The 15,600-nt window shown below is 41.1% G+C and overlaps 1 protein-coding gene across 18 annotated transcripts in view; it reads left to right on the top strand.

Moving 5' to 3' along the window:
- The window catches only part of MAGI1 (membrane associated guanylate kinase, WW and PDZ domain containing 1), a 618,838-nt gene that overhangs the window by 82,547 nt on the left and 520,691 nt on the right, over positions 1–15,600 (top strand). Inside the window, exon 1 of one of the 18 annotated variants that reach the window (XM_079934995.1) lies at positions 14,885–15,175. The exons of 15 other annotated variants lie outside the window; for them this stretch is intronic. The gene's annotated coding sequence lies outside the window, so the exon portion shown is untranslated. Of the gene's footprint in view, positions 1–14,884; positions 15,234–15,600 lie in introns of those variants that run through there. 2 more of the 18 variants (XM_079934993.1, XM_079934996.1) reach the window with 2 other exon arrangements.

Genomic DNA, 15,600 nt, shown 5'->3' with positions numbered 1-15,600 from the left:
TTATTTTATACCTAGTAGTTTGTATCTCTTAATCTCCTACCTCTATATTGCCCCTCCCCCCTTTCCTCACCTCTGGTAACCACTAGTTCTCTATATCTGTGAGTCTGTTTCTTTTTTGTTATATTCACTAGTTTGTTTTATTTTTTAGATTCCACATGTAAGTGATAACATACAGTATTTGTCTATGACTTGTTTATTTCACTAAGCATCGTGCCCTCCAGGTCCATCCATGTTGTTGCAAATGGCAAAATTTCATTCTTTTTTATGGCTGAGGAGTATGCAAGCCTAGTGTTTTTAGTCTTTTGGGGGTCTGAGAGGAGATGTAAATCCACGGGGAGGTCCTTTACCAGGAAGGTTAAGCAAAGGTCCACGTTTCCCACAACTGACTAAAGTTGTTCCATGTCTTTTCCTTTCCAGGAATGGATCTCTGAAGTTAAGCTAGGTAATTTTAGCCAACACCAAGCTCTCCACTTGGGTGGTCTAACTCTACTTTCATATTCTAATGTGTGTGTCTAAATTTTGATCCTGGATGTGACTGTTTCATTTCTTTTGCTCAAAATTGACAAGCTGCGATGATATTATGAACCAATAGAGTAGTGGGTCCTGATCCAGTTTACTGTTTCCTAGATATAAAAGTTTAAACATTTGGGGTTTAGGTAGATGTGGAGGGCAGTCGGATGCTGTCGGTAAGTGAATTCTACCCATGAGTAAATCCTGGGTGTATTTCGCTCTTTGGAGAGAATGTTGAACTCTGGGACCTTAGAAACCTGGAAGCATGTCTCACACTTCAGCTGAATGCTGGGCCTGTATGTTGAATAGTATACTGTGCTACTGAAAGTGAACCAAAGGCACATTACCTGCTCTCCGGGCATCGTTAGTCTTGGTAAAATGAAGGTGTAAATTTGGACAAGTCTGAATGATTGAGACAGAAGGAACGTTTGTCAGTGGATTCTGTTTTGTTTACTTAATCCTACACCTAACAAAAACATAACAATTTCCAGCCAAGCAGTAGTAATAACGACAGAAACAGCTGGAGGCATTTATTGGTTCATTCAACAAATGTTTAGTGGGTGCTTCCTGTATGTCAAGCACTGTTCTAGACTATAGGGACCCACACAATGGATGCAGGGTTTGTTTGGGTTTATTGTGCAGGTGCTGGGAACGTATCTGATGTGACACAGGCACACTTGCATTTTAACGACCTGAGTGAAGAAAAATTTATAGCTGAATGTTCCACTGCCACGGAAGTGTGCTCAGGAAGTGACAAGTGCTTGGAAGAATATAGAACGATAGGTCTGGTGAGGACACTTGGAGGAGCGACATTTGCCTGCTTTTCCTGTGCTTCCTTCACTCTGCTCTTGTCATCTTAGGCTGGTTACTGGGCAGTTAAAGGAGCCTGTGGGTGAGTCAGTTCCGTCCTTTTGCTTTGGCACATAAAGTTCAGCTGCATGGTTTACAGTGTATCTGCAGCAGCATCTTCATGTCTCACAGATTTTATTTCTTAATATATCTCTTAAGAGATTTTATGATGCTAAAATCAAAACAGATTTTAAATTGTTCAAACAGTTTCAAGCAGTTTAAATTTTGGGTAATTTAAATTGTTGCTTAGACATTATTCCTGGGCATAGATGGCTTTTGAAATCCATGAGTTGAAGAGAAATGTCTTTGTTTGTGACATATAGTGAATTGTTTTACAAATCTATTGAATAAGCCGAGCCAGTGTGAGTCTTGTTCTTATCTTTTAAAGGAAAGATTTCCCAAATTCAAACATGGGTTTTGAGTTAGCTCAGCTGAACTTTTCCAAGAATTTTCAGGCTCTTGGGTCTACCACAAACTGTAATTTGTGAGGCTGGCCAGGTGACTTTTAATCCCATTTCAAAGTTTACCATAGCTGTACTTGAGCAGTGTGGATTTTATTATAATAAAAGGGCAAATGTGCTGGGCATTTTATTCAGGCTGTTACAGTAGGGAAAACTTTAATTAATGGGGAAAGTCTCAAGGTAGAGAGAGAAAACTCGGGTTTGTCTTTTTTTTTTTTAAAAAAAAATATTTATTTTATTTATTTATTTTTGTCTGCATTGGGTCTTCGTTGCTGCACGTGGGGCTTTCTCTAGTTGCGGTGAGCAGGGGCTACCGTTCGTTGCGGTGGGCGGGCTTCTCATTGCGGTGGCTTCTCCTGTAGCGGAGCACTGGCTCTAGGCGCGTGGGCTTCAGTAGTTGCAACACGTGAGCTCAGTAGTTGTGGCTCATGGGCTTAGTTGCTCCGCGGCATGTGGGATCTTCCCGGACCAGAGCTGGTACCCGTGTCCCCTGCATTGGCAGGCGGATTCCTAACCACTGCGCCACCAGGGAAGCCCAAAACTCAGGGTTTTATAAAAACAAGAGGATCACCCTGAGGGAGGGTGGAGGTGGGTCTCATCTCAGAATATTCCAGAGCTGAGTGGTCTTTTGCCGTTAGCCCTTTCTTTGAATACAAAAGGGTCACCAAAAAGAGGCGGTATATATTGAACTGGTCTCCTTTCCTTGGGCTTAAAGTTCAACACTCTCAGAGCACACAGGGCAAAGTATTTTTAAAAAGGTACTGCTGATTAAAGATTTCACTTAAAAGCTTCAGTAATTAATCAGAGATGTGCAAGTTATAATTAGTGTTATTTGATCATAATCATTTCATGATAGCTTGTCTCAGTGTGCTCATTTGATGATTTTAAGATATAAATGCAGGATTTTTAAAGCCTTACAATTTATCTTAAGCCAGAATTTAGGGAAATGCTGTTGTTTATTCTTCCCACCCCCCCCACCCCATCTTAGGTTAATCGTATGATTTTTCTCGGTTCTTAATTCTCTGTGGGGAATAGTTCTATCTTGCAGTTCTGTTTGGTGGTTTTACAAATTCTAATCCCAGCCCTAGTATCTACACAACCATAAATATAAAAGGACAGAGGCCGGATCTCTTAGCATTTTGTTGGTCTGCTTTCAGGAACTGTTTACTGTGGTTTATAGATCTAATTCTTCTGTAACTTTGGGATTCTGTTTCAGGGACTGTAGGAAGCACAAGCTGGGGAATTATTTTACATAACGATCAGGAGAAAATGTTATTATTTACAAGTTCCGCAGGGCCTGAAGGCCTTAGGGCACCAAACATAATTCAATATAGAAAACGAACCAATTTTCTTTGACTTTTAGCTGTAAATTGAAATTAATTCATATAAAATACCTGAGATGAAACACTTCAGCCGTGGAATTTTGGGTACTCCTTGGCTTTCATGGTTTTGTCATTTTTGATTTAATTTCAGAAGCATGCCATATCAACTCATAAGCTGGATAAAATTCTCCAGCTATCCACATTTTCCCGTACTTTCTCTGTAGGTGAAAAAAATATTTGCGTATTTAAGATTTTTATGTGTTTTGTTCCATATGGATTGTATATTTTCTGTTTTTTGTTCCCTTGTACCTGGTCCTGCTTCTTCTAGAGTCAAAGCAAGCTGGAGGGGGCCAGGGAGGCAGTGTACTGCTGTGTGTGTGTGTGTGCGTGTGCGTGTGTGTGTGTGTGTGTGTGTGTGTGTGGTCACAATACCATTTTTGGGAAATGGATGACTACGAAACAGCCAGGCCTGACTACTTGTGGGCAGATGACATAACCAACAGCTTACTGAGTGCCTTGCCAAGACAAAAAGGATTGAGTTGTCCCCATTGGTGGCTGGGGGATGTACTCAACTAGTACATTCCTTTCTGAGGGAAAAACAATTTGGGATCACTTTGCATTAAATGATATTAAGAAACTGCAAAATGCTTAATGGAATTGAGTAAGAATTCCTAAGCACCTCCCTTGAGTTAGGCACAGGTTTAAGGGACTTGTAGGCTGAGTCACAAAGAATGCTTCTCTCTGAGACTCTTTTTTTTTTTTCCTTCCGTTTGAGAAATATAAGAATTAGCTATGATTCTTCAAGCTTTGTGATGCTATTCTGTTACCATGGAAGAAAAAAATGTTCCCAGTCCATAAATAAATTTGAGGCCTTTGAGTTCTACAGAATTAATCCATTTCTTCATTGCAGAATTTCTCGACTTGTACTGTGTGTGGGGTATATGAAATAAACGGTTTCCAAAACTTATTTGAGCACAGAACCCCTTCTTTAATACCTGCTGATCTTACAGTCTGGGGAATACTTGTCTGAAGTGGTGTTTTTCAAATGGTAGGACGAGATTCATGAATGACGGTAGGGTAATCTATGTAGTGGGTTGCGACCAGAATTTACATGTACATATACATAAACACACACACACACACACACACACACACACACACACACACACAATTAGTGCATCACATATAGTGGGGTATTGTTTTCTGGAAAAAAAAAATTTTTTTTTTTTCAGGATGTGAGTGTGTCCTGAAAGTTCAGAGACAGAAAGCGACATTTCAAAACAGTGTTTCTGCACCTCCTCCCACCAAAAGAAAAACAAAACAACATAAAAATATAGCCAATTTGACATGAAGAGTGCCAGTATAAACATTAAAATTTCATCTTCAAATAACAGGGCCACGTTAACTTTATTTATTTAAAAAGCACTTAGGTAGTATTCACTATGTGCCAACACTATTGTGAACCTTTTACAAATATTGACTAATTTGATCCTCATAACAACCCTGTGCTATTATTATCCCCATTTTATGGATGAGAAAAGTGAGGAACTTGCTAGCCTTCTGTCTGATACAATTAACTGTAAACTCAGAAAGTGGCAGTAATAATGACTCTAGTATGTGTAACTTTGACCTCATATTTAATAATGGTAATTAAAACCAAAAAGAGAAGCCAACCATATTATATTAGAGTTGGGATCATGCCAGATGTTCTTTCTGGCCCCATAGTAATGGAATTGGGGGAGGAAGCAATTTATGTTCAGACCCTAGAATGATCAACTGTCTGTTTGAGGGCTCTTAAAATGTGACAGTTCCCCAAAACATGGATAAAACTTCTTCAGATATTGCTTGCCAGCCACCCCCAGTAAGGAATATTTTTGTTTTATAAGGGAGTATTTCACTAGTGTCAGGAGTACTCCTTTTGTTGGTTTTGCATCTGTCTTTCCTGCGGATAGTATAAAACACTCATAAAACTAACACTTCTCACAAACTGAACTGTGTATATAGCGACATGCTGAGTTGGCTACAGCTGAGGAAGGGGACAGGGTTGAAGACACACTACCCCAAACTGTGGCACCTTGGTATGTTGAAATTTTTTTTTTTATTGGAGTATACTTGATTTACAATGTTGTGTTAATTTCTGCTGTACAGCAAAGTGAGTCAGTTATACCTATATATAATCTTTTTCATATTCTTTTCCATTATCGTTGATCATAGGATGTTGAATATAGTTCCCTGTGCTATACTGTAGGAGGTTGCTGTTGGCATGTTGACTATTTTAAGCTCAAGGAGTATGAGAAATGGCATTTGCAGGAAGGACTCTCTGACCTTCCCCTGAAGCAGGCTTATGACCCTTATATGCCCTGGAGGAAAGAAGCATCCTTATTTCCTAAGACACCAAGAGGAATCTGAATTAACAAGTCTTGCTAGGTTTCCCCAGTTCACTGTACCCTTTGCTCATATCCTTCTGTCCTGTCCCCTTTTTCCATGTGCTCTTCATCAAACGTAATATAAAAAACGCTCAGGTTTTACTACTTTGTTGGGTCTTCATTTCCTTATGAAGGCTCCTGTGTTGTATAAAACTTATATTAAAAAAATCTGTACCCTTTCTCTTGTTAATCTGTCTTTTGATACAGAGCCCCAGCCTAGAACTGAGCAGGAGAGAAGAAAAGGATTTTTTCCCCCTCCTCTACAAAGGAAAGTGGCATTCTCTAAGAAAGTCAATATTTTTTTCCTCGACTGCCCCAAACCCGTTGGAAAACACTTTTTAATTTCTGAAGAGTTTATTTGATTCACTTATGAGAGAAGCTAAACCCATGAGCTTCTGACTTTATACTAGAGTTGTGGTTGTCGTTTCAGTGATGTTACACTAGCAGTGGTTCTCCACAAGGTTGATGGTGTCTCCCAGGAGACATTTGGCAGTATCTGGATACTTTTTTGATTATCACAACTGGGAGAGTGCCATTGGCACCTAGAGGCCAGAGGCCAGGGATGCTGCTTAAACATCCTGCAATGCACTGTACAGTTCCTCAGAGCAAAGAATTTTCTAGCCACAGAAGCAAAAAGTGTTAAAGTTGAGAAAACCTGCTTTGCAGCAATTAGATACAGTTCTGTATTAGCAAACCCTCTTGGTTTTAACTAGGGACAACAGAATTCAACTCCTTTGCACCTAGATTATATTAAAATATTTTTCTTGGCTACAGTTTCATATCCAGTTTCAATTTTTGGGGGGGGGGGCGGGGCGGAATACTGCAGTGGCGAGAAGAGGTGAGAAATGGTGTCAGTTGCCAGGAAAATTGTGATACTTAGAGTTTCTCTAATCGTTGAACTTTGGAATAAGAGGGTGCTGTTTGGGGTTTGGAATTGTGAGGGGGTGGAGCTCTTCCTCGGAAACACATGCTACGAACAAACTAAATCATGGTTAAAAATTTCAGGTTGTCCCTGTGTTGGGCAGTGTGATAAGTGCTTTGCATATATTATTTGGCTTACTCATAATATCCAATAAAATTCAAAATGTTACCCATTTTAAAGATGCAAAAGAATCTCAGTAGTAAAATAACCGGACTCCCTAATTCTTTGTTGAAGCATGACGCAAATAGTAAGGTCTTTGAGTGGACATTCCTAAGTGTTGCTTTCCTTGTGAGCTCTGCTTTGCTTGGGATAAAGAGAAGTGAGGTGTGGATAACTCTGTCCTAAGTGTGACTCTGGTGCTTTGAAACCTTCCCTCCCTGAATGGTCTCCTAGCCCAGCTCCTGGTACTTGACTACCATTGATGTGGAGGTTCTGTTACTAAGGGACAAAGGGGTAGGATTGTCAACAGGCAAATTACAGCTTGTACTACACTGATATTTCAAGGTTCCTCTTTTTTTTTTTCCACTTAAAATTCTTTTTTCTCATTTTATTCTTCCTTTATCTCTAGAGACTATAAAATGATCCAGAAACTTAGTAGTAGTTTGAACGGCCATTTATCAAGGGGCCACAGTGTGCTTACTAATGTTCAAAGAATATGAGGAATGTCAGTTTTGCTTCCAAATCCTCATTAGCCCCAAACTACTTGATACTGTGACTGCTTAAGTCTTTTTACTCCCCAAATCAATCACCCTTTCCTTTCTTGTAGGGTCTTAGATGCAGATGATACATTCCAGGGAAGATCAGAGGGGCTGGTGTGAGTGATGGAGAAGTAGGAGTTGGTATTTTATATGGCCCTGGTCACTCCTACTTAATAATTTAGATAGGCTCATCATTTCCTATCCACCATTGAAATATTTTCTCTGAAGTTAGAAAATGAGCCATATTTAAGACCACTTGACAATGTTTCTTTGGAATACTCTTAAATTATTCAGGTCTGTCTATGAGTAATTCCAGATCAACTGTAATTATCTACATTTAGCTGTTTTTTGTTTAGAATTAGCATTGGTGATCTGTGTGATTATTAATTTTTTTTCCCCCACACAGTGTGTAAACATGAAAAACTGTGTGATAGTGATCTTGGTGGTAAAATGTAGTTTGTATGTTTTTTAATAATAAAGATTACACATTTTGCTATTATACTGGTCTTCCTGCCTATAGTAGTGGAAATGTGGAAACCTGTAGGACTTGAAAAAGAGAGCTTAAAAAAAGGGAGGAAATAAACAGAAAGACTTCAGGTTCAACTGTGGAGCCACAATAAGTTCAAAAGAGTGTATTTCATTGATGATCTGAGTGTCCCATTCTCTGCCTGATCTACGTTAATTTCAAATATAAATAGACTGGTTTATGTTTTTCTCTTTAGCTGCAAAGTCGGCCACAAAGGAATTACTAATGCTAGTTATCTCTCTATCAGCTTAGGTTCTCCTAAATTAATGAGTTAAACAGGACAGGATGTAACAGCCTTTGCTGTTTACCTCCAATGCCTGCATCCTCTGTAAAAGAAAAAATATGCCCCGCCCTCTGCTACAAAGGCTGTGCTCTGCCAGCCTACCGCAAGAAAATGATTTCAGTGAAGTGGTCTCATTTCAGGAAATGTTTAATGAGTCTCAGGAAAACTATAAATATATCTTATGTCACTGTTACACCAAAGAACAAGGACATCTCAAGGCCTTGGATAATTAGGGTGTCCTACCGCCGTTCATTACAAGCAGTGTGCATTCCAAGGGGTGCATGTTTGACACTTTGTTTTAATTTATTCCATTCAGGGCTTTAAATTGTTTTGTCTAGATTCTGAAAGGGGAAGAGTATCAAGTCTCCGTGAATGTGGCTAATGGGGAGGTTTTTCATTTTGAACAATGTCATCTTAAGACTGAAGGAGACATTCGGAGGTTGGCCATCCTGTCCCAGCCTCTATGTAGTACTTGAATCACCTTGAGCTGGTAAGTGAGAGCAGAGACTTTGTTAAAGGTCGTTAAAGAAGTACGTTGCAGAATTTCCCCTGAGTAACACTAGTTAATTAAGCTGAGTTGAAAGGAATTGTTCCTTTCCATGGATCAAGTTCTTTATTTCTCATGGCAACTCTATTTTTATTTGTAACCTGGAGAATTGAAAAAAGTTGTCAGCTCGAAGATCGTCTTCCTTGTATGTATTTGAACTTGAGAGCAAGGAAGATCATATTGACATTTGATATGGAATATACCTCTTAAGGCCAGGGTGTGTGGTTAAATAGTTCATCCTTAGAAGATTGTTATTTTGTTCATATTCTTTTGATTCTGGCAACCGCTCTTAAAAAAAAAAACCCTAAATACATAAATAAATTCAGAGTAAAAGAATTGTCACATTTTGTTTTTTATTAAATTGACTGAGATCCTGACTTCACCTCTTTCTAACTCTTTTGGACTAAAGTAATCATCAAATAGAAGAATGTCCTCTAGGGAAAGTTCTTATTTAATTTTGATGTAATTTCATTCTCTGTCTCTTTGCCCTTCTTTGAATGAAACATCACCCTTTGCAATAGGTCTCCTGTTTGTCAGAAGTTAAGTTGGAAGTAAACAAATAATAATAATAAAATAAAAAGTATGAATTAAAAATTCTATTTAGCAGGTGAGGGGTAGTGAGTCCTGGGTGGTGCTTATCTGAAGCAGTCCATACAGCAAACACACATCTAGACAGGTAACTCACACTGCAGAGGCTGCCCGAGGCCCGGCGGTCAGTCCATCATCCACAAATTGGCCGGCCAGGGGAGCGGTCTCAGCTTCAGAGACACCCTCCCTGTCTCCCTGTGGGCAGTCAGGCCACCTCCAGGAAAAAGCTGACTTCCAAACAATTTCCTGGTGAGCCAGCTGGGGAAGGAGGGGATTTCCTTAGCTGAACACTATGCACTGCCATTCAAAACAGACAAAGCGGGTGAGCCTGGGATATATGAGGGAAAGGGCAAGGGAGATGCGACAAGGAGGGGCAGGCCGAAGTCTGCAAACTGGTGGAAAGCATTTTCAAGGTAATTGGCTGCCTTTCTTTTGACAGCTCTTTGTAATCTCCAGCAGTCGTAACTTGCTATTGGAATTTAGATTCCAGAAAATAGGCCTTCCTCTTTTTTGTTAGTTTACTTTCCTGATGAGATTGTCTCTCTGGTATAAGCACACGGGTGTTGGTTTGCTTTTTGTTATCTGTACAAACTGGCTCCTGATGGGGATGAAAGCTACCGTCTATAGAGAAAATTAGGTGGAGAATTTTTTTTTCTAATTTGAGCAGTTGGACTCAAATTTTTCTGAATTGTCTTTATTTTATTTTTGGCTTGCAAGGTAAATATAATTTCTTCTTCGCTGTATTGATGGGTTGGCACTTTGGTGTGGTAAGCCTTTTTGTCTCTTTGCTTCCTACTCTCACTTCTGAAACCTTCTCTCTCTTCCCATATTTGCCCTTTGAAGATAGTCAAGGAACGGGACATTTTGGAGAGCCTCCCATCTGTGGCTAATCCAACAAGTTAAAAGGTACCCCACCTCCCAGATGAAAAATAATATATGTAACTACATAAGAATTGATTTGCAGTCAACCTGCTATGGCTTGCAGACATCTAATGAAACTATGATGAGTTCTGATCCTACCTTTTTTTTTTTTTTGTATTTCATAATCCATGCCCTTTCTGCTACCACCTTTACAACATTTTTCGGCCCTTGGAAATCTTGTTGGCCTAGGCAGTGTGTCTGTGGTACTGATGGATTATGTTGCTCCACTCTTAAAACCCTTCCGTGGCTTGCCATTGATGTCAGGATCATGGTCAAAGCCTTTTACCTGGTCCTATGCTATCTGGCTTCTTTCTGTTTGCTAACAACATCCCCAAAGCTTAGTGGCTTAAAAACACAACAAACCAAAACAATAATTTATTATTTCTCGTGATATTTTGAGTAGGCCAGAGAGTACTTGGGCTAGTTTCACCTGGGTTCACTCATCTGATGTGCTCAACTGGAAGGGTGACTGAGCTCTAGAAGGTCCAAGGTGGTCTCCATCATGTGTTTGGTCTTTGGTTCTAGTGGTCCACTGTGGCAACTTGGTTCTCTTCCACGTGGTCCCTTTGCCTCCATTAGGCCAGACTGGCTTCCTTCCCTCGTGGTTTCGGAGCAGCATTCCAAAAGAGTGAAGGTAGATGTGGCAAGGTCCCTTGAGGCCCCAGCTATAGAGAACACACAGTGTTACTTTTACCGCATTTATTGGTCAAAGCACGTCCCAGGCTGGCCAGAATTTAAAGGGTGAGGAAAGAGACTCCACCTGTTGCTGGGATTTGCTAAAGAGAATTTACCCTGCCAAACCATTCCTCTCTCCTTTTTTTTTTTTTTTTAAATAAATTTATTTATTTATTTTTGGCCTCATTGGGTCTTCATTGCTGCGTGTAGACTTTCTCTAGTTGAGTCGAGCAAGGGCTACTCTTTGTTGCAGTGCACGGGCTTCTCACTGTGGTGGTTTCTTTTGTTGCAGAGCATGGGTTCTAGGCCCGTGGGCTTCAGTAGTTGTGACTCGCGGGCTCTAGAGTGCAGGCTTAGTAGTTGTGGCGCATGGGCTTAGTTGCTCCGCGGCATGTGGGATCTTCCCGGACCAGGGCTCAAACCCGTGTCCCCTGCATTGGCAGGCAGATTCTTAACCACTGCGCCACCAGGGAAGTCCTCTTCTCTCTTTTCCACTTGCCCCCTTTCACTGTACATCCTAGTCTCTCACTTCTTTCAGTTGCTCAAATTCACCTTGTTTTCCAGATTTTGGCCTGAAAACATGTATTCCTTTCTTGCCTTTTTTTTTTTTTTTTTCCCAGTTAACTCAAACACATACTTTAACTTCATTATCATTTAATCAGAGTGCCGTTCCTTGACAGTGTCTTAGATTTCGGAAAATATAATCCCTTTTCTCTGATCTAATAGTTCCTTTGTTTTTTTCTTATCATAGTAACACTCATCATTCCCTTATCAGAATTAAATTTTTTTTTTTTGCCTTTCCTGATAGACTGTAAACTGTCAGAGGGCAGGACTGGTGTCTGTCTGGTTCTTACTGGGTGTCTAGTACCCAGCACAGTGGATGGCTCCCAGTAGCTGCTGTTAAATAAATGTTTGTGGAATCACACAATCAAGTTGGTGCAGATTCCATAATGGTGTTTTCTCACAATATGATTTTGAGGTTCCCCTTGGAATACTGCCCTTCCCCCAACCCCTTAATTTTTTTTTTTTTTTTTTTTTCTGCTCAGCCCACCAATCTAGCATCAAGGAAAGAGCCCAACAGAAGCGGGACTTAGTTATATAATTAGGGTGGAAGCCTTTTTCTTAGACTTAACTAAGTCATTAGAGCTGTTAAATCACTTGCTAAACTCAAATGAATGTTTGGAAGAAGTCCTACCTGTAGTGCATAAAATAGGTGGTTAAAAATTGAACTTAAGCTAAGCTTTTGTTTGTAAAGAGTGGAGAAAGGCTTTCCCCTAGCTCAGCCACCCTATTAGTTCTTCCTTTTCTGAACCTGTATACCACTTCGAATCAGTTTGTCTCTCTAATTGCTAATTATGCCATGTGCAAGTCTCAGCTTCTCACCTGGAGTCAACTCTTTGAAGGAACAGGACTGTGTTTCATACCCCATTTATTGTCTTCACGGTGCATGCTATCATGAATAATTAATAAACCCTGGCTTAGCCAAGACATCTTCCTTCTTTTTTCTTTTACTCCAAGCATTCGATTTAGTGTTAACTTAAGAGTTTCAATGACTATATATTCTAATCTAGCCAGTTGTGGCAGACAGCCTCCAAGACACCCTCCCCCCACCTTAGCAATTCTCACCTCCTTGTATCCATTCCCATGTATAGCCTCTTCCCACAACAGATAGGACCAACAGTTGAACCCATACAGTATGGTGGAATGGCAGTGTGTCACCCCCAAGACTAGGTCATAAAAGACCTTGTGGCTTCTGCTATGCTTTTTTTGATCACTTGGTCTGAGGTCAGTAAGCCAGCTGCCACATTAGGATGTGTAAGCAGCCTTCAGGAATTGTCCGCATGGTGAGGAACCCAGGTCTCTCGCCAACTGCCATATGAGTAAACATCTTAGAAGCAGATCCTCCAGCTTTCATCAAGCCTTCAGATGACTCTAGCCTTGGCTAACATCTTGACTGCAACCACATGACAGACTGAGTCAGAATCACCTAGCTAAAGTGCTTCCAAATCCTGACCTGCAGAAATAATAAACATTGAGAGAATAAATGTTTATTATTGTTTTAGGCTGTTACACTTTGGAGTAATGTGTCACGCAGAAATGGACAACTAATATATCGGCCATTTTGCATTCTCTCTGGACTCCAAGAAATGAACATGGCCTTTGTCTGCAACAGGATTGACTGAGCTTAGCCCTGGAAAAGATCCTCCCAGCCATACAAATTTACACAATATATCTAGTTATTGGGAGAAGCATAACTATAACCTTTCTGGATGCCCAATTTTCAGTGGAAGATTGGGTTAGATGCTCCTTAGAAGCAGAGGTGGGATCATGTCATGTTCCATATCGTTCATACCTCATAAGATTAAAGCTTTGAAAAGATAGAAATGTTAACTAAATGAAGTCTGGTATAGGGTAGCATAGCATAGTGCTTTATTTAAACTTATGAATCAGCTTTGGTTTCAAGTAACAGTATAAGCAGGAAGGAAATTTATTATATAGAAAGAGGAATGTCTCATGGAATCCCAGCTTAAGGATGGCGGAGGGTCTCATAAAGGCTCTGGAACTGGAGTAGAAAATTATAAGGACTCTTATTTCATCTCTTCTTTGCTCTGAATATCTTTTTCTCTAGATAGTCGTTCTCTGATTTCCCATTTACAAGGTGGAATTTGGAAGTCCTACAGCTCCCTAATTTATAATGTGACAGTTTTAGTCACACAGAGACTCTGTTCTCGTTTCCCCCCAAGAGAGAATTTGATTGGTAGAGTCTCTGTCAAATGTCCATTCCTGAGCCAATGAGCCATTGCCCTGGGGCGGAGCTGGAGGTGGGAGGTGGGACTTGGGGGCTGCCCGGAGCATTTTCCTGTTGATTGTATAGGTATGTGGGGCCGGTGGACGTGAGGGGGTCGGGGTGCTGTGGCGGGGGGGATTAAGTTCTAAAGGAGCCTGTGGGACAGATGGATACCTCAAAGGTATTTGCTCATGTAGGGGAGAACCAGTTTTAGAAACCGTGATGTATTATCTCAGCTTTATGAAGCAGCACATTCTCAGCCTGTTGTTCTACAAAATGGCCATCGATGATAAAACCCTAAATGTAATTTCCCTTCTCTCCCTTATTCCCCCTTAGATCGTGGGTTATAAATGTTACTGCCAAGAGCTTTAGTGAGATAATAGCTAATCACCCATGCTAAAAGTCAAAATCAAAGACTATATCGATAATGTACTTTTATGACACCTATGTGGAGAGTCAGCATTCTTGGCTTTTCCAAATCATCACGTGTAACGAGTGAAGCGAGTGAGAACAAATATCCTTCTCTGGTCAGTGTAAACTCAAGCATTGTCTGGGAATTTGGGCAAAATACACATAGCAGTTCTGATGTTCTTATTTGCCACATACAACTTCGAGTCAGGATGTCTGAAATATTTCCTCCTTGAACAATATAATGAAGTAATTTGAGTAGAGCACTGGTCTCCAACAAAGCTTTCTTTGCATTGTTTTAAACAGATCGGAAGAGAAAATGAACAAGAAAATGACGTACCAGTCAGATTAAAAAGTGCAAGTTTTGGGCTTCCCTGGTGGCGCAGTGGTTGAGAGTCCGCCTGCTGATGCAGGGGACGCGGGTTCATGCCCCGGTCTGGGAGGATCCCACATGCCGCCGAGCGGCTGGGCGGTGAGCCATGGTCGCTGAGCCTGCGCGTCCGGAGCCTGTGCTCCGCAACGGAAGAGGCCGGCGTACCGCAAAAAAAAAAAAAAAAAAAAAAAAAAGTGCAAGTTTGAGGCATTCCTCGCCGAAAAAAAGAGTTCACTGAGATCTTTTGAATTGTTTCTAAGCATTTGTGTCCACACAAGTGTAGATAATTTAATGAGGTTTCTTTCTATTCCAAAATGCTTGCATTCTCAATCTCTTCATTTATCTCTGGTTTATTTTCTGGAATATTTGGCATCTCCCAGTTTCAATGAAGTACTTTTATACGTGATGGTATTCCAATGGGGAGAGGGTATTTTTAAACACACAGTTTAATTAGTGTCATAAGGCTTTTTTGTGAGGGTACATATGCACGTACTCTAGTTATAGTACTGTTGCAGGAAGGGGGACCCCTTCCAGGGCCCGAGAGTGGGCTCTTGTCTAACGCTCAGAAATGAATTGTCCAAGGAGACACACATACTGATAAAACGAAAGACTTTATTGGCAAGGGGCGCCTGGGCGGACAGCAGGAGAGTAAGGGAACCCAGGAGACCTTGCTCTGCCATTTGGCTCACAGTCTCAGGTTTTATGATAATGGAGTTGGTTTCCGGTTTGTCCCTGGCCAATCATCTTGCTTGGCCCGTAGTCTGAGTCAGGGTCCTTCCGGGTGGCGCGCGCATCTCTCAGCCAAGATGGATTCCAGAAAGAAGGACGGTGGAAGAATACCGTCTCCTCTCTCTTTTGGCCCCTCCCAAAATCTCCCGGTTAGTTTTCGGCAGCACCGTGTTCCTTATCGGGACCTTCTGTGGTGAGACAACTCAGGCAAGTGGTTATCATGGCGCCTGGCCATGAAAAGTCAACTGTAAGAAGACATAGGTGGGGATTTTCGCTGTGGCATACACAAAATTGGGGTTCAAATCCACTTTTCTTTAAAAAAAATATTTATTTTCATTTTTGGCTGCGTTGGGTCTTCGTTGCTGCACGGGGGCTGCTTCTAGTTGCGGAGAGCGGGGACTACTCTTCGTTGCAGTGTGTGAGCTTTTTACTGCGGTGGCTTCTCGTTGCGGAGCCCGGCCTCTAGGCTCGTGGCCTTCGGTAGTTGTGGCGCACGGGCTTAGTTGCTCCGCGGCATGTGGGATCTTCCCGCACCAGGGCTGGAACCCGTGTCCCCTGCATTGGTAGGCAGATT

This window comes from Stenella coeruleoalba (assembly GCF_951394435.1).
Source record: "Stenella coeruleoalba genome assembly, chromosome: 10".
NCBI classification, from domain to species: Eukaryota; Metazoa; Chordata; class Mammalia; order Artiodactyla; family Delphinidae; genus Stenella; species Stenella coeruleoalba.
Note: the sequence above shows the minus strand (reverse complement) of the source record. Positions and strands in the feature narration are given on the sequence as shown.